Source organism: Rhinolophus sinicus, linkage group LG09 (assembly GCF_036562045.2).
Source record: "Rhinolophus sinicus isolate RSC01 linkage group LG09, ASM3656204v1, whole genome shotgun sequence".
NCBI classification, from domain to species: Eukaryota; Metazoa; Chordata; class Mammalia; order Chiroptera; family Rhinolophidae; genus Rhinolophus; species Rhinolophus sinicus.
The window spans coordinates 18297514-18316764 of record NC_133758.1 but is presented as its reverse complement, the minus strand read 5'-3'; the positions used below and the strand labels follow the sequence as shown (position 1 = coordinate 18316764).

Below are 19251 nucleotides of genomic sequence, written 5' to 3'. Positions count from 1 at the left end.
TTTCTAACTGGTATACCTCTCTATATTCCTGGATTTTGTTAATGAACATTAAGTATCCTTATGGTTAAGCTTCTGACATTTAACTCTTTTTTTTTTTACATTACCAACTGGTACACACACATTTAAAACTTTTGCCATTTATAACCATTTTTTCATAAGGTAAACCAAACAAAACAGACATAATAGGAAGTTAGAGCATATTAAAAAAATGCAATTTTCATTACAACATCTGATTTCAAATGTCTGTACTTATCAGAACTATTTGGCCTCACTGATTGATTTTACCATAAGCAGATATCATAACTGAACTCAAATTACAAATATTCATTAATAAAATTTTGTGATTTGTCTGTTTTACATAATGATATCCAATTAAGATTTCATTTGAACATGAAAAAGCTTAAAAAAAAACAAAAACACAACAAAAGCTAAAGAGAAACAGGATAGTTGAATGTTTATGTTTGTATATATGTGCATGTATTTAATCACGGAATTCACCCAACTGTTTACATTTATTAAACCCCTTCTATGTGGGATCCACTGTTCTGGGGGCGAGAGAGCCAAAGCTAAGTTTGACCCAGATTCTGACATCTACAAGACTCCAAGTTGATTAATGGTGCCGCGATTCGGCCACATGCTCAGGATGAATACCATGTAGTCTTTCTTGAATCACATCTTTCTCGAACATCCCATATGCAATCCATCAGCAAATCACTTTCCCTCCACCTTCAGAACACTTTCTGGCTCCAACGCCTTCTCATGCTCATTACTCCCACTCTCGCTCAAACCATCATCATCTTCCACTTGTCCCTCTCTGCGGTTTCTTGTCTCTATGGTAGAAGAGTGATTTTTTTTTTTTTTTTAACATACAGGAGATCATGGCGTTCCTTTCTTTTCAGCTACTCCATGGCTTTGCGTCACTATTAAAATTTTTTTCCAAAGACCTGTTCCTAGCATATTAGGCTTTATGATCTAGCACCAGTTGCCTCTCAACATAATTTCTGCCCTGCTATTCCTCAGTCAGTCTGATCTGGGCGTTCTGGCCTCCTTTCTATTGTTGCACATCCAAATGTGCTCCATTTTCAGTAACATTCTACTTTATTCAGGTCTCTGCTCACTTACCCACGGAGGCCTTCCACCAACTCCTTTGTATTCTCCTGTGTCCCCTTACATTGTATTGTATGTTATTAGTTTATAGTCTGTCTTCCTCACTTGAACATGAGCTCCAAGAGGGCAAGGACTTTTCCGTCCTAATGAATGAGCGAATGGATGGCCTGATGGATGAACAAACTGGGTGAGTTGCTCAGTTCTTTCCAATTCTGATTCTGCCCTGAGTGGTGATGTCTTCTGGGCCATGTTAGGCCACTCTTTGTGCCTCTCTGTTTGCATTTATGAGTTGAGGGGAAATTTCTGGCCTGAGGGTGGGGAGATTTTCAAGGGCAGGCCTGTTGGTTCCCTTCCGTTCCCACAGCTTGGGTGGCTTGCTACTTTGTTTATACATCAGACTAGTCTGTTGCCAGGCAAGATAGGACAGTGAACTACAGAAGATACTGACTAATGCGTGCGTCTCTCCACTTACCCCTATGACGAAAAGCCAGCTCAGGCTGCCTGGGGCAAACACACACGGGAAGTCAGCAGCCTCTCTTCTGGGTTTGCATCATTTCTGTTCCTTCCGCCCCTGGTGCTGCTCCTTCCACTAGAAACTTAATGGGATTCTGGATGACCTAGTTTCTCATTCTAAGAGGGAGAATTAGAAAATTTAACCCACCCACAAGTATTCAGCCTATAGTTATTCCTCTTCCAGGTAACTTTGCCTAGAGTTGCAAGAAGAGCAGTCTTTTTGGACTCGAGAACCACGCCAGTGTCCAACTCTGGCTCTTTATGAGCTGTGTGAGCTCGGGTAGGTGTCTCTACCTTTCTGAGCCTCAGTTCTTTCATCTGCAACATGGGAACACTAAGACCCCCCTCCTGTTGACATGGCACAATGACATCATAGTATAAAAAAGACTGTCGCGAGGGGGAGATGGGTAATTCAATGATGCTTTGGCCCACTCTGCCTTTCTAGCATCCTTTAAATTCACTCTGTGTGCCATTTCTGTTCAAATAAATAGCCAGTCTTGCTTATAAGCATGAAATTGGGAACTGTTGAAAATGGGGCAGAGACAAATGGAAAACAATAGTGGAAGTACATTAATATATTCATATACCTGGACCCATTTCAGCAGAAATTATAGCCTGGGTACTGTCTGCAGCTCCAATACTCTCGGGCTGCAGCAGCTGTTGGATCCCATGGCCAACTACCTACCCACTGTGATTTCCCTCCAGGGTAAGGTGACCTGCTCCAGCATGGGGTGAGCCTGCAGGAGTGGGGTCTGGCCTGGACCGTGTGTTCCTAATGTGCATTCCCAGCCCAGCTCTTGGTGTGTGTGTGGGGGTGCTAGCCCTCCTCCTCCTCACTGCTGACTCCTCGCCCTCCCCAGAGGGTGAGGGTTGGGGTGGGGAGTCCAGCTCGTTCATTGATGGTAACGTGTGTCAGGTCTGTGAGACATGGGGCAGAATGAGTGCCCGCCAGCCTATTCTGCATGCAGCTCAGCTCTTCCTTACCTTTCACATTTCTAACTCCTTTGTGGGAGTGTGGGGGCGGGTTGGGAAGGGGCTCCCCCTGGAGATAGGTGGCATCTTGCCAACACCTGTACTTGATTATGCAATGGAAAAGCTGGGTTATAAAGCCAGCAATCAGCAGCTTCCTGTCTGTGGGTGGATAAAGGGTTTTCTTTAACCCACAGAACTAGTCTTAGAGCCCTTGGCAACAAAAGGTTTGGGGGCAGGGTTACTCTGAGATGTCTAATTCATACTGAGGGCTGGGAAGGCCCTGGGTCTACCAGACAATAGGCGGCTGCCTTCCGGGCTAGGATGAGGGTTGGGATTTTAGTCAAGAGGAGAAAGGAGAGAAGCCAAAAAGAGTCTTCTGTGTGTCCTGACATGTCTAGCTCACTTCCACCTCGGGCCTTTGCATGAGCTCTCCGTGGAATGCTCTCCCTCCAAAATCTGCATGGCCTCCTCCTCACTTTGTTCAGGGCTTGTCCAAAGAACACGTTATTTGTGATGCCTTCTTGGAACTCCTTTCTCCCAATATCTAATGCCCCCACCCACTATCCCCCAGAGTGTCTCTGAGTGTTTTACTTGGTATAGTCGACACACCTATGAGGTTCTAAGTCAATCTTTGGCAAATAAAAGAATGAGTTTTATACCAGGAATCCCCCAATTGATGAATGTATCTACCTGGTAATCAGTTTCCGGAATATAAGATAGCTATCTGGATTCAGAATTAACTATAATAACTAAACAGTTCATTGGGCAAAGTTCATTTGGCCAATAGGAATGATATTCAGGTGGGGCCCGACTAGTGTGGCCACCTCTTGTCAGGAACTGATGCTGGTTTGTCTTCAGGTATTTTAGGATTCCCTCTCAAGGCACATATGGGGAGTTAAACACAGGCTGTTTTTGTAAAGTCCTTATTAATCTAGTGTAAAAGGAGTTACAATTATGATTTCCCTTTGACCCGAAATCTCTTTCTTCAAGCAAAATGATAAAACCCATTATCAGTGGGACAAGATTTCCTTTTTCAACTATAGACATATGGTAAGCTTAGGTAGAGTGGAAACATTTACTTTAATCATCCATGTGTATTTTTCAATTTAAAATTTTATAAAAGAACTGCTGTAGAAATGTTAATTGCTGTGTCTGTATGCCTTCTCAGGCCCTGGCAATTTCCAACTAATCGAATTGATCGCTGTGAGATTGTGCCACTTTGGTAGAGAAGAAAAGCAGGCAGACTGGCCAGATCTAGCTCTTTCATGGATCCCATTTATTAAGCTGTGATTGGCTCAACCACAAAGCCAAGCACAAAGCAGTCTCATTCATTCCCTCACAAAATATTGATCAGCTTCCACATGCCAAGCATTTTTGTAGAAGTTGGAGTTTCAGCAGTAACTAAAGCAACATGCACATCTGCCCTCATGAAGCTTTCGTTTTAGTGGGAGAGACAGACAGTATCAAAATAAAGGAAGTACGCAGTATGTTAGAAGGGGACATGTGGTATGCAAAAAAGGCAGAGAAAGGGGAAGGGAGATGCGGTATAAAATGGAATTGTCAGGGTAGCTCTCAGGTGACCTTTGGTTGAAGAGTAAAGGTCAGGAGGCAAGCTGGTGGAAGGGCACGCTAAGCAGAGGGAACGGCCAGTGGGTGGGTCCAAGCATGTCTGAAGAGGAGCTGGGAAACCAATGGGTCTGGACCCCAGTGAGCAAAGGAGCAGAATAGGGACGAACCAGAAAAGGAAGGGGATTCCAATCCCTTAAGGCTTGTGCCCATTGGAAGGACCTTGTGCACTATTCTGAGTGAAACATGATGCCAATCTGGAGTTTCACAGAGGAGTCACTTGGTGGGAGCTGCGTCCCTGGGGCCAGGAGTGACAGTGGGCCCGCTGCCCTCCCTGACTTCAGCGGGGATGATGGAACCCAACACCAAGAGGTGGTATTTGATTGCCCAAGACAAGATGGCTGTGGTTTCTGAAAGGGCTCGCGGAGCTGACGTAATCGTCACAATATGACCTGCAGAGAGCATCACATTGGCTAACTGTCAGGATATTCCTTGGGCATAAGGAGATGGGCAAGCAACTAAAGGTTTACTTGATCAGAGCTGATTTTATCCACCAGATCTAGTGAAAAGGCACAGCCCCTCAAATTTCCACACTTGAGCCAGTTCGTAGACCCAGAGCCCCTTGAATAAAGGGGAGGACAAAACAAGCCTGTTTATGGAGACCCTGCTGTGTAGCCAACAGGTCACACGAAATCTTCCTCCTAACTTTCCCTAAAGGGACCTGTGGCTGGTTATTAGGGTGGTTGTGCATGGGGTGGGGGGAGGCATGTAACCAAACTTTTACGGATGAGTGGACACTGGAGTCTCAAAGTTCTATTATAGGCCACGAATCAGATGATCAGTGGAGTTTGGCATGGATCCATCTCACCGTGGCCACAGGGGCTTCCTAAACCCACTCTGTGGTCATTTCTCCGGTTCCAAAAATCATAGTTGGAAAAGACATATCACCAAGCGGGAGTTCCCCCACATTGGTTAGAATCCATTAGCATTTATTCTTTCAGGTTCCCACGAGCCGAGTTTGCTCAGTGCTAAGAGCAATACCCATACCCAGAGGGCCACTCACAGGTGGTGTCTGTGGAGGCTGTGTCTGCAGGGGCTGACCACTGTGGTTATCTGGCGGGTTGCTTGTGAGATCTAGAGTGTGACACAGCGAGCATGATGTAGTGGGCTGCAGCAGGAAGCGAAGGGCAGGGAAGGGAAAACTGGTCCCAGTTCTGCCATTACCTCCCTGTGTGTCTCTGGGCCAGTCTGGCTTTCTGAGCCTTGGTTTTCTCATGTTTCAGAGAAAAGCTCAGGCTAGAAGACAGAGATTCTGAACCATGACTGCATATTGGAACCTCTTAGGACACTTATGTACTGATGTCTAGCTGCTACATTAGCGACTTTGCTTTCATTAGCCTGGGATGGGGATCTGTCTACTACTTTTAACACTTCCCCCATGTGCATTCAAGATGAGCTCCATTGGATGAATGCATTGCTGGGTTCCCTTCCGGCTCTGACAGCCCCAGTCTTTACAATGTTCCTCACTGAGAAAGAGGAAGAGTCTGACACATTTGAAGTCAAACTCCAGAGGACCTTCGGAGGAGAAAAAAACCCTCCAACCCCTGTTTCTACAATTAAAACCTGCAATATTTCTCCTTTAAGGGAGAAATGTGAGTGGCCAGACCACAGAGATGTCAGGTTGGGGAATAGCTCAAATATTTGCTCTAGCCATTTCAATGTTATTTTGGAGGCTGCTCAAAGATTTGTCCACTATGTCTACCTATGTTCTAGACACAGGCCAGAATCTGTCCCTTTGTTTAATAGACACCTGGTCATATCCCTGTTGGCATTATATAGATTCAGAAAGAGACCTATGCCTTTGCTTACCGATGGCTGCTCTCACTTCTTGTTTTATTCCTACCTTCATCTCTGGTTAACCTTGGAAAAAGGATCACTCGCATTCTGTGAACAGTGGGATTGGTTCTGCTTTCTAAGCCTGACTCAACCACAAACTAGCTGTGTGACCTTGACTAGATACCTTTTCCTTGCTGGGCCTCTATTTCCTCAGCTTTTAAATCTGCAGCTCCAAAGTGTCTTATGGATGACGTGCTTTATGCTAACACAATTTTATGAAACCTTGTTTATCTATCCAGAATATTAAGCTGAGCTGCTTTTCTGAAGCAAAATGGATTCCAAGCGGTTGCAACGCGATTGTGTTCATTGATAGCTGAGGTAAATTTGTAGAGAGCATCTTTTCAATGTGGTCCATCTCAAAGGGATGATGGACGCTTTTGCACCCGGCTGTCAACAGTAAACCCAGTTTTGATGCACTTAGAGCGAGGGCTGCTAGATGGCGCTGTTTCCCCAGATTTCTAGGGAGTCTGCGTTGTAGCAGATGGCTTTGGAGGAGAATTAACAATTAATGTCCACTGTATCAGCCAAAGTCCGCAGAAAATATGTTATATTCCAGAAACTACACAGAGCTGAGATTGCTCAGACATTCAGCTGCCAGCCTGGTCCTCTGCTGGCCAGAAATGTAATCATACATAGCCCGTCCCATGCACAAATTGGACCCACAAATAACAAGGGTAAATAAGGAATATTATAATAAATGATTTGTATGTTTGTTTCCTCATCCTTATTACATTTTATTCTGGAAGTTTTTCTGCATAGAAAACAATTCTGCTTAGAAAACAATTGCCACTGGGCTGGAGGGAGATTATAAGGTAAAACCAATTCTGATGTGAGTTCACTTTCCAGCAGCTTGAAAAAGGAAACCAGATGAGATACGTAGGCTGCTTCTCTGAATCCATATGGACACTTACAGTGCCTCACAAATGGGGGTGCAAGGACTGTGATGACAGGAAGAAAGGATTCCTTGTGTTTTCCTTACCTTTACTTTTCTATAATGAGGCCATTTGAGTCAAGGATTGAAATACTGCAGATATTACTCGTTTCATCAAAAGGCAAAGATGTTCTTTGTCACACAAGGAGAGTCTCAGGGAAGTAAGGAAGAGGAAAGGGCAAGAGGTCATGTGGGTGATTCTTCGCTCTGCTCCTTGCATATTTTCCCCCCTTAATGTTTGTAACCTTCATTACCATCATTTGCACTGATACCTTGTGGGGTAAGTGAAAAGCAAACTCCTCACGGATGGCAGAACGTTGGGGGAAGAGAGAGACAGAAGCTCCTGCTTCCCTGCCTGTCCTTTTATGGCCCTTTTCTTTGTAGATAGGGCCATATTGGGGGGCAGTGAGCGGTGTAATGGCCGGGTGGATTAGAAGACCCCCAAGGTAGCCACGTTCCCCTCCCCACTGTCTGACTCCTGACTTCTCCCTTGCCCAGAAACAGCAATCTGTCAAAATTAAATCATTAACTGCCCCACCCTCCCTCTGCGACACCGTCTGTGGCTCAGTTTTGCAGGCTGGAGAGATGGAAAGAAGGAAACCCATGCATTTTCTTCATGCTTCCCTTCTAGTTTCATTCTGCTTTTTGTGTATTTGTGGAGTGCATTATTTAGGTTTAGAAAAATGTTCCTAGTGCCAACTCCTCTGGTGTGTATCTAAAAAAAATGTATTTTCAATCAACAGCATCAACAACTCAGAGTCCAGCTGGCGGAGAGGGTGTGTTGGGGGCTGCACTGCTGGGATGCAGAGTGTCTCCCCTCCTGGCAGGGAAAAGCCAGGCAACCTTGACCCCGGGCGCCAATTACTACTTTAACTGTCCTCCCCCACAGCCCCAGAGGCAGCTGGAAAGGAACGCGCATGCTGGGAGTTCCCACAGCGTCTTGCTGGCTCCCTAAGGCTTCCAGGCATTTGCCCATCTGGTGAGGCCTCCAGAGCAGGGGACCTAATTAGGCGTCATCTGGCCACCTGAGAAGGCTCAGTGGGCTTCCCCGGCTTCCCCTTCCTCTAGGCAGGACTCCGCTGTCCCAGCTGCGGACCTCTGGAGCTTGTTTGGCTGAGCAGCTGCCCTAGCTAATTATTGGATAGCAGGGTCCCCAGGTGGCTGCCTCAGAGTGGAGGGGGGCCAGGGGCAGAGAGAGGGCTGAGGAACATAAAGGGACAGGGAGGGGAACAATATGAGGGGTGGTCAGAGGGGATGAAGGGAGAAGAAAGAGAGAAGAATTGGATGAGCATCACCATTCAAATCTCCTGAGCTGGAAGGAGGAGTTTCCTGTAGCAGGAGAGTTGATCCCATAGGTGCGCCCCTCCATAGGAGAACCCCCTGCCCCCCACTCCCCACGTCCCACCACACCATGCATGGTATTCTACACCCCGCCCTATGCTTCCCTTTTAGCTGTCCTCCACCCAGCCTTGCTCCTTCAGTCCAGGGACTAACCAACAGGTTTTCATTAAGGGAACATGGCCACACAGCCCTCATTTGGGTGGGGGGTGGTACGGAGGCTTTAGGAAGAGGATGTTGTTCACCCAAAATTATTCTTTGCCCTTGTTGGACTTTGAGGCATGCAGGTGTGTATGTGTTTTAAGGTGTTTTGCAACCTGACGTCCCTAAACCATGGCAGGTATCCAGAGAGTTGTGCAGTTGCTGATATGCAAGCCAGGCTCTGCCCACCACTTCTCGGGCATTTTCCCTTGGTCTGGGCAATCACCCCGTGACATGAGGCAATGGCAAGAATAATGGGACAAATTAAGAGGAAGCTGAATGGAAAGTAAAATCATCCGTAAGCAGTTGTAGTGGCAAAAGATGTGACCTCCAGGTCTCTGATGTCTTACTTTGAAAACCTCACTTGCTGGAAAGCTGGGCTGAGGCACTGAAACACTTAATTCCATGGTGTCCTTCTTGTAATGTAGGATCGCTGAAAGCTGGGGTCTGTAACCATAGGTAAATCATTGTGTTTCCTCTCTCCTCCAATGTTCCTACTGCAAAATGTAAGAGAATGCTTCTTTCAGTGTGCCAGAAGTTGCTCTTTTCTGAGCATATTAGCGGTTAGAATTTGAGGTTTCTATATTTGGTTTCACAGGGCTCAAGAGAAAATGGTATTCTCCCCACCTATCCCAAAACTGCCACAGTGCAATCGAAGGAGGTTTGTTCCAGGAAAGGAAAACTGGGGGATGGAGAATAGTTGTTTGGAGACTCGTCACATGTGCCCCAAACATCAGAAGGGTGGGCTGTACAGATGTGCGCAATTCAGCTGTAGCAAGAATTGGAGGGGTACAGGAAGATATAACAGGAAGATGATCTCATTAAGATTTTGATGTCTGGTTCCTTCATAACTGTCTGCCCATCCCTTGGGAATTCAGGGCTGACATGGGAAGCCTCAGCCTGTGATAGAAGGATTCAGAAATTCAGATCCATCAGACAAGGTTCACAAGGTTGAGCAACTCTCTTCAGAACACAAGAATCCTTCGGTTCCATTAGTTGTGGGCCATGGTCATCTTTGACCTCTCCAAAGAGCCTCTGATCATAAATCCCAGGGGCACATAGTGGACCCAGTAGAAGCAGAGAGGGGAGCAAATAAATAAAATCTTCCTACTTACTAATGGGTGTCAGCTTTCAGCGGGGTGTAGAATGGTGGGAAGTTGAATTTCTTCAGCCTTAGAGTAAGGGTCATTGTTTTAAATTACTCTTGGGTCTAAGATAAACCCTAGAGAATAATTGTTACTGTTTTTCTACAAGTCACTAAGCACCTTTAATTTATCCTTGAGGTCCAATAGAGAATGACCAAATCTTCAGTTAAAGCCGGTAGAGTCCGTAGGGGGATTTTTGGGCCTCAGGAGGCCCACCCTAGTGGGCACCTCTCCAGCGTCTCTGATGGATGGAAACCAATCCTCTGCTTGACTAACCCCCAACAAAGGTTGTCCAGCGCATTCCATTACAGGCAGTTCAAGTGCTTAGGGGACCGTCCCTTATTTTGAGCTGAAATTTGCTTCCTTGAAACTTCTGCTCACTAATCCTAGTTCTGCCCCCTGGGACTACACAGGATAAGTATAATCCCCTTTTCAGATGAAAGCTCTTCAGAGAGTTGAAGCTGGTTATCACATCCCCTAGGTCTTCCTTTATGTAAGACATACATTCCAAGTATGACATGGCGTCAAACTCCCTCACCACCCTACTGTGGCCTCACCTGGATTTTTAGCATTCGCATCAGTCAGGATCCAGAAAGGAAGATAGAAACACTCTCAACAATTCCAATGGAGGGAAAATAATGTAGGCACTTTTTATGGAGCTGCAGGACAGAGGGAGCAAAAAGGCAAATGTGAGATAACCCAGAGATTAGAAACTACAGGACGCAGCTACCATTCCTAGGGCTGGAGAATGAATGAAAGGAAATGTCCCAGAGCCCAGATTCACAGGGGAGGGCCACCCAGGGCAGAATAGGGACCATGGCGAAGGTCCCATGGCAGAGCCAGTACTGCAAAGGAGTGTTGAGCGGCTGGTGCTGGAACCTCTGAAGGGGCGCAGTCTTCCTGGTATGGGCCCAGTAAGCTGTGTTGGCACTCCTGTTGAGTTTGAGGTCAACTAAACCCCTTATTTATGTGAAGCGGGTGAGGCCAAACCTGTAATTTTAAAATTGAGCATTTGACTGAAGTTCAAGTCTTTAGTGGATCTGTTTTTTTTTTTTTCTTTCTTTCTTTCCCAGTATATTGTCCCTTTCTTCTAGTAACAGTCCCTTCTTTTTCCCTTGGGGAAATTACCCACTTCCATTCATGTGGCTGGGCTGTCAGTCACATGACCCCCATATCCCTGATCACAAGGGGAGGGCACCAAGGAGACAAGCTTTGAAACTTGGGCAGAGATGCTGAGGGACAGATGGCAGTGCAGCTGAGGCTGTTGATGTCACCAGCCTACAGAAGCAGCATGTGGGTTCTCTGCTAGCATCCCTGGAGCTACCCGGATTCTGGGCCTTCCTAAGACCTGGTTGCCTTTTCCGCTATTGCAAGCACTACCCAGTATCCTTCCTTTAAAGTCCTTTCCTACTTTGATTATTGCTTACAGCTAAAGAACCTGGAATCATATGCAATCTTTACCTGTATTCCCTGTAAGCAAGAAGATACTATTTGACTTGGTGGAGATCTATCAAATATTGACTCTAAAGCCAGCATGCCAGCTATCCCTCCATTTTTCTGTCCTCACAAGTATTAGAAGCACAATGAATTACTGACACCTTGGAAAGTAAATGCCTGGTGTGCTAAAGAGATCTATCCTTACTGCTATAGAGTTCCAAAAATCTGCAATGCAGATGAACGTATGCAAATTGGGTCTGGAAAAAGATTTTGATGTGACTGCTTCGATTTGGTCAAATTGAAGTGGGTGCATCAAACTGTAAAAACATCTTTTTTCATTTCCTAGCAATGCCAACAATGAGCATCTCAAGACCTCATCCCATCCCTGAGTCTGACCTGCCTGCACCTCTAAAATTCACTGACAAATGGGATGAAGATCTGGAAGGAAGTGTGTATGTAGTTATGTTAATTGACACTTTAGAAAGATTCCTTAAAATCAAATTGTTTTACAGGGCTGTCAAAATATCTTCAAAGAAGTTGTATCAAAATATCATGTCTCCAATTCTTGTGTATCCATGAGTCATAAAAAAATGTGCAAATATACGGTTTTTACAAAAAGAGCACCGTCCCATCACCGTACACTACTTTCCAGGTAGACAGAATGGCGTTCATCAACAGCTTATATATCCACTCATTCAACTAATTAAGAAACGTCTTCTTTATTTAACTGCCATTCACTCCATGTTTATCCATATTATCCATAGAGACTCCACAACAATGACTTCTTGGAGTCTTGACCCAAGAAAATGTTGACTTTTCTTGACAACTTCTCAACACAGAAACAAGATTAGTTTGGTAAAGCTTGTTTTAGAAGATCATGTTGGCACAAGTAATTATGTTATTAATTATGTTTGATAATTATCTTAGTAGCAATTAATTTTACTATTTTAATATTTAAAATATTAAATTTTAATATTTAAAAGATATTTAGTCTTGTAGAAATTGGCCAGATCTTGGTTTCTAGTAGGGCAGCCATAAAAACTGGAGTCCCAGAAAGACAATCCATCCACTGGTTGTCCTTTTTGGCACTGGAAGCCCAGCCGTGCTCGTCTTTGGAGGGGTCTGGCCAAGCAGCCGCTCTCCCCTCAGATGTGTTCCTCTTTTGCTATGGACAATATGATGAAATATTCTATCAATTTCATACTTACTTGAAAATAAATGTGTTTCTAGAAAAGACTAAGAAAGATATTTATCTTTGGACAGCTCACTCCAAATTGGTTGGAATCTGGAGTGCAGAATCTGACGGCAGAATGAATCAAGGGTTTCATGTTTGGAAATAGGGTAGTTTTGCTTATCAAACTGAAACTCAGAAAGGCTTGGCTAAAAATAAGGAATGCCAAGAATAACTCCTCCTTCCAAATTTGGCTCTCATTGATAAACAAGAGTTTGAGATTACTTATGTGGTACCATGGTGCAAAATAGGAAAACCTCCAAAGGGAGTCTATGAACTGGCTAGTTTCCAGATGAAACCTAGTGGGCCAGCTCTGTGGGGTGATGCCTTTCCAAGGGCAGTTGATACCCATGTTGAATTAGGCTCTACGAAACTGATTGAAGTTCTCCACCCAGAATGCAGAGCACCCAGCAGAGTTCATGTTTGGTGAAATGGGAGTTCAGAGAGCCATGCAGCTGGGTGACATCAGTGTCTTGAGGGTCTCAAACTTGTAACGGCTACTTGGGAAAATGTCTACTACCAAGTGTCACAGTAGAATATGCTTCTGATTCCCCCACCATTTTCAGTGTTGAACTAGTTCTCTATGAAATACAAAGCACTTCATTAACTGCTCTAAGATGTGTCTGCTAAGGGGCTTAGATTCTCCCAAGAGATTCTCAATTTTATTTGAAGGAAGTGGTACGTTAATTAGTTATGTCCCTTGCATTTTTGAAAGCCACCTATGTCCTTTGTCAGCACCACTTTAGGAGATAATTCTGTTCACTTCCTTCATGGCGTTTTACTGTCTGTTACACATTAGACATAGTGGCCGCTATCTCACGATCTTGATTTTTCATTTGAAAAAAAAAAACTTCAGTATTTTGAGAACCCTTTTGCTTTTTAATATTTTGGTACATTCAAATGATGGTGTTATATTTTTATACCGGTGACACTATTTTAACATTATTTATGTATAATGTCTATCTTTTCATCATGTCTCCTTTTTTTCCTGAGATTTTTAAATAAAACTTTTGCCCAGTAGAGTTTATTTTGTGACTTCAAAAGAGATCCATAAAAATATTAGATCAAATATATTTCTTTACTTTGGAAAAGTACAGTATCATCTGTGTTAATTATGGTTTTCATGTTAATTATTAGTCAGTCTAACTTGGACAATAAAGTGAATAGTTCTGTGTTTAAAAAAGTTTAGAAGACTTGGTTTAGATGCTGAAATATGTTAATTTATAATTAATTTTACTAATTTTTACTTCATTTTAGATCACTACTTAAAGATATTTGGGATATCCATTTGTTTTAAAGAGATCTTTGTGGTACAGAAATGCTGGTCCCAGTAAAAGTCTACATATTTATTAAAACATATTGCCAGGTCTTGATTCTTTTCACCTTTCTCTAATGGCCCCATGTCCTGTTTTTAAAAATCAGAACAGATTCCTGTTCTCTAACTCCTCCCCCCAAATCTCCAGCACTCCTGCAGCTGCTCCGTACCCCACATCTACCTCTGTGGAGAAGGAGGCCATTCACCTGGCCCTGCGCACTTCAACTCATTTGAATGGCTTGGTGTTTTCTTATCATCTGCTTGTCTACCGTGGGTTTCAATTTCCTACCAACCATATTTGTTCTAGCTTTCCCAATTTGACGATCACTTTCTTTGATAGAGAACGCAATGTTGACTTGTTCTGATTTTCTCTACTAGCTTTCCACATGACACCATTTGCCCCCAGGCAGTTGGCTCTTCCATTCCTCATTCTTCCTGCCCTGAACCCAGTTCAGAGACCCCTTGCTGTGCTCTTGCACTGTCTTCTTAAGTCTCCATGCAGTCTGGGCTGTTCTCCCTAGGATTGTTATGGCTGCTTTGGATGCCTTGGTTACATGTGCTTCCTGTCACATTTCCAGCATTTCTTTTGAAATCTGAGTTCGTTAGAGAGTTCTCTGTGTAGCTTTTTTGTTTGCTTGTTTTTAAGACATTTCCCTTTCTGCTTCTTGATCAATGTCATTTGTTGTTGACTGAATGTTTTGAATGCTTGTGTCCCCCTAGAATCTGTATGCTGAAATCTAATCCCCAATGCGATTTAGAGATGGAGCCTGTGAGAGGTGATTAGGTCCCAGGGGAGGAGTCCTCCTGAATGGGATTAGCACCCTTATAACAAGAGGCTAGAGAGCCAGCTCACACTTTCTCTGATGTACAAGGGTACAAGCCATCTGCAAATTGGAAGAGGGTTCTCACCAGAACCAGACCCTCTGGAACCCCGGTCGCTAACTTCCAGCCTCCTGAATTGTGAAAAACAAATTTCTGTTGTGTATAAGCCACCCAGTCTCTGGTGCTTTGTTATAGCAGCCCAAAAGGACTAAGACATTTGTGACCGTTCAGGTAGAATTCTCTTCTGTCAAACTTCTTTCCTCTTTTAGCCATTTTAACCTTTTAATGTTGCCAAGGAGTCATACCTACTTTTTCTCGGAAGTTTTAGAAACCACCTTTCTTCCCTAAAGCCTAGAATTTATGTCTAATGATAGCCAATGCTTCCTCCTTTCTTTGGCTCTTAAAAGTTCTAGAATGAGGATAGTAGGTGGTCCACTGGGTCTTCTCTAGTTTGAAAGTTGTCTGTTAAGGTCCACTATTAGGAGTTCTGTTTTTCACCGGGAGCTCTTGGAATGTCTCCACAGGGGTCCAAGTCATCTACCCTGGCAAAGGTCCAAGCCCCTCTGTTGGCCTGCTTAGTCTTTCTCTGGGGGATCTGGCCACACTGCAGCTCCCTTGGGCACTGAGCTTAACACAAGGTAAGATTTCCTTTTCTCTGTACCAGGGAATATGATCCAAACATATCATCAGCTCTCTGAGGAATGGTAGGGAACTTGCTCATATTCCCCTAAATTCTACTTTCTCTGCCCTAAGCTTTTTGGGTGGGACCCACCTGGATTCATAATCATTTAAGTATCTTGTCTCTTAACCTCTTTTATTGTTACAGAAATGCCAAAATAAGCCTCTACCACCACCACCACCAGCAGCAGCATCAATGTCTGATTCTCCATTTATGAGAGTTCTGTTTCCTCTCTAATGACATTTAACACTGTCCCAGGATTTGGGACAACTATAAATGGCTCAAGGATATGTGCTGACAATGCCTTCATGCATGTCTTCTTATTCGGGGCAGATTCTCTCTGTCCCAGTCTTTAAAGCTGATTGCCTCTGGGTTTCATGTTGCATGGTCCTGGGGGGTGGATAGGGAGACAATGGGATACTGGCATGGCCAAGCAGCTCTGCCCGATGGCCCTTGTGATCTCTGAGCCCACCCAAGTCACCATCTCTTTGGTCCCTTTTTGTCCTTCACTTCCATAATGAAAGTTTACCTGGAGAAGTCCAGCTTGATTCTTACACTGCTGGTGTCGGCCCTGCTGGTAAAGATGGCTCGCTGGCTCTGGAGATTGTGAAGAGCCTTTTGTATTCACTCCCATCTCTCCAACTACTCTGTTCTCCTGCCTAGTAGCTTATTCTGTATGAAGAGCTTAGCAGCACTGGGCTTTGGAAGAAAGCAGGCAACTATGTCGATAAAAAATGCTAACAACAGCAGATGTCAGGAAGAGTTTACTTGAAATTCAGATGAGCAGTTGCTTCTGCTGGTGGGTTTTTATTATTAAATTTATTTCCATCATTTAGCTACATAGGTCTATCCTTGTACTTGCTTATCGTGTGCTGAAATCATCTTGCTTTTAATATCGGTTACAGGAGCTGTTCATTATACGAATTATAAATACATCCATATGGTCCCATGTGTAATTATCAACTTAGTTACGTGGATGTAGCCTTTATATTTGGAGGGATACATGCTCACCTTATCCTAAAGGAAATGGATTCTGAACCATTTATGTTTCTGAACACTTAGGTTCCTACCAACATTTTCTAGGTTGGTGAGGATAAAACGAGCCTTGTCTGGGGTCAAAAATTATTGGTCCTTTAATTGGTTTCAAATACATTATCTTCGATCCTGAATATAATCCCTATTTTACAACTATTGACACATAGCCATCTCTGCTTCCTCTGTGAATGTGTAATTTTTCATTTCCAGCTTTCAGTAAGAGGAACCAAAGTTCATCAGGTTCTTTGGAAATGGAATTTAAATGATTTTTTATACCTATAGTCCCCCAATCAAAGTAGAATTCGTCACCATTACTATTATCAGCAGCAGCATTTACATTTTCACCATCACCTTCTTGTTGTGTTATTACCGCAGAATTGATTAAATTCATAGGTGGCAGAAAGGCCATATTACTATTTATTTTTGACTATTTCCAGAGCAGGAATTCTAGAATCACAGAATTCCAAGGGTACAAAGGGACATTGGAAGGTCATCTAACCCAACCCTCTGCTTTTCAGAAAAGAAGTATTCAAACCACACAGAAGGAATTTATTTTCAAGCAAAATCGCCTTTGTGATGAGATGGCTAGTGAAAGGAGAATGGACAATAACAGGAAGTTAAAGTGAAATGCTTTCCCTGCTTTATCACAGGATCTCGAGTTAGTCTGAAGGACCTTCGGGACTGAGGGAAAAGACCATCATAGGTAATTTTGGGAACGTAGTGAAAATCTTCCTGTTGAAGAGAGATGCGCAGAGAACCTGATTATTTCTCTGAGAACTGTCATTTTCCCAAGAGCTGGCATTTTCAGCCTCTTGAACAACACCAACTGTCATCACAGCCCGAGCTTGAGCAATCAATCACAGGTTTGAAACATTAAACTCGAATATTTAATTTCAAAGGGGATAATTTTAGCAAAATTCACCCCGAACTGAAACAGCTTCAGTCAGCCCTTCTCTAACGAGAGGGTCGCTGCCCACTCTTCATGTCACTGACAGTTCCCTTCCTGTACTCACCCTCCTCAGCCAGAGGAAAGGCGGTGCCAGGCCGTGGATTTATGAGACTCCCAGAAAGGAAGACCCAGAGACTTCCCCAAAGAGGCAAGTACAGGCTACTTGGGGGAACTCCCAAGAGTGAGAACTGACTCTCTCCTCTTGCACTGCTATGCAAGCTGTAATTTCCAGAGTAGGGATAATACAAGTAGAAAAGGTGGTCTGGAACTTATCTCTGACCCTCTCAGCTATCAGAAAATGATACAACTTCTGCCCTGGAAAAAAAACAGATCAGTTTAAATTTAAATTCGTTAGCTAATGTTTTCCTGGATAATCACATAGCCCTTCATTTCTTCTTAGCTAGCCAAGGGGAAATTTATGCTGTAACAAATGCTTTTGCTACACCTTATAAAAGTCTATAATGCATTAAAAAAAAAAAAAAGGGACCATTTAGATCTCAAGAAGACAGAATTTGGGACATATTGTCAAGGCCTGGGTTTGGTAATCTAGATCCTTGTCTTCAGGGTCTATTAAGAACTAGTAACCATTTATGTTTGTGTTCTGGTAATTACCTGTGTTGCAGTTGGCTGATGTATCCTGTCCAGAGTTATAAATGTTACTGTGTAGCCATTATTTTGTCAGATGTTAAGCAACTTGTCCTGCAACAAAGGGAACAGCAGTGACAAAACCTAGTCCCACCGCAGACCACATTCTGTAATCTCTTCTAGCTCGTAAGCAATGAAAGCTCAGCAATGGTGACAATCTGAATATCCTAGATAAATGTCCTGCAGCCCAGCTTTATCGGTAGTTGGCCAAAAGGGGGGATTGAGAAAGAGGAAAGCAGCCCTGAAATCATGAACTCACCGGGCCCCGTCATTTGGGTTGGGTGTTTCTAGATGCTTCTGGTCATTTAGAGCTAGGCTGTGCGGTTTCTCTGTTGGACATAAACAATTTCAGAGAACAGTAAGATCAGGCAAGGACACTCAGACAGGACACGAGCAAGATCATTCTGTCATCCTGTCTGAACACAGACGAAAATGTAAACATTGACCCTTCCACAAAAATGACCCAAACATCACCTGTCCTGGATAATATAAGCCTGATCTGTGTTTACCAATCATGGCTGGAGCCTCACTCCATCCTTATGGCCTTCTAGGTAAGAATTTGGAAGTTGCCCAGTCATAGAATTATTCCCACTTTTTGACGGCATCCAAGTACACAAAGCTTCCTTTCATTGCATGATCCCCATATCATCTAGGAGGAGCCCCAATTCTATGACATGTCCCTTCTAGCACCCTCTTACTGAGGTGCCCTACCACTGCCCATTGTGTGGTTCTCTCTTGATGCAACAAGTCCGTGCATGCAGCTCTCAGTCACAGGTGTGCTCCTTCCTGGTGGCCTTTGGCACTGATACCCTCTTAAAAAATGTCACCCTCATCTCATTTATCCTACTAAGTGTTCAGGGGTCACCAAGTCACACCTGACATTCTCTTCTCAACCCTGTACTGCCTCAGTCATAAATCCCGATGATTTTACCTCGTGAATAGCTCTCATAACCATTTCCTTCTCTACATCTTCAAAGCAACCTGTGTGGTCCAAGCAACAAGAGTGCTCTCATTTTGTGTAGGGCAACAGTCTCTAAACTAGCCTTCCTGTAGCGCCATTGGTTTTCTCCAATCTGTTTTCCACATTGCAGCCAGAGTAATCCTTTCTAATTAGAAACCTTAAAAGCCATTTTCATGTTGAAAGCACTTTCATGCTTCATAATGCTCTTAAAATAAAGACACAGTTACTTAAAATGGCTTACGAGGCCACAAGAAGTCTGACCGTCTTGCCTCTTCAGCCTCCTCTGACTTCCCACCTCTTTCTGCTCCAGTCACATTGGTCTCCCCTCATTTTCTTGAACGCTATATGCCTCCTGCTACCACAGGGTCTTTGCACATGTTGTCTCTCTGGAAGTTCACTCCTTCTTCCTTCACTTAGCAAACTCATCTTTATGTACAAATCTCAGTTCAATTGTGTCTTCCTTTGACCACCCTGAATAAATCAGCTCATCTTATTTAGATCTCGTAGC

At 43.8% G+C, this 19251-nt stretch overlaps 1 pseudogene; it reads left to right on the top strand.

Annotated features, from left to right (window-relative positions):
* Positions 1-6751: 6751 nt before the first annotated feature.
* On the top strand, positions 6752-12914 carry LOC109440843 (protein NipSnap homolog 3A; annotated as a pseudogene).
* Positions 12915-19251: the final 6337 nt, after the last annotated feature.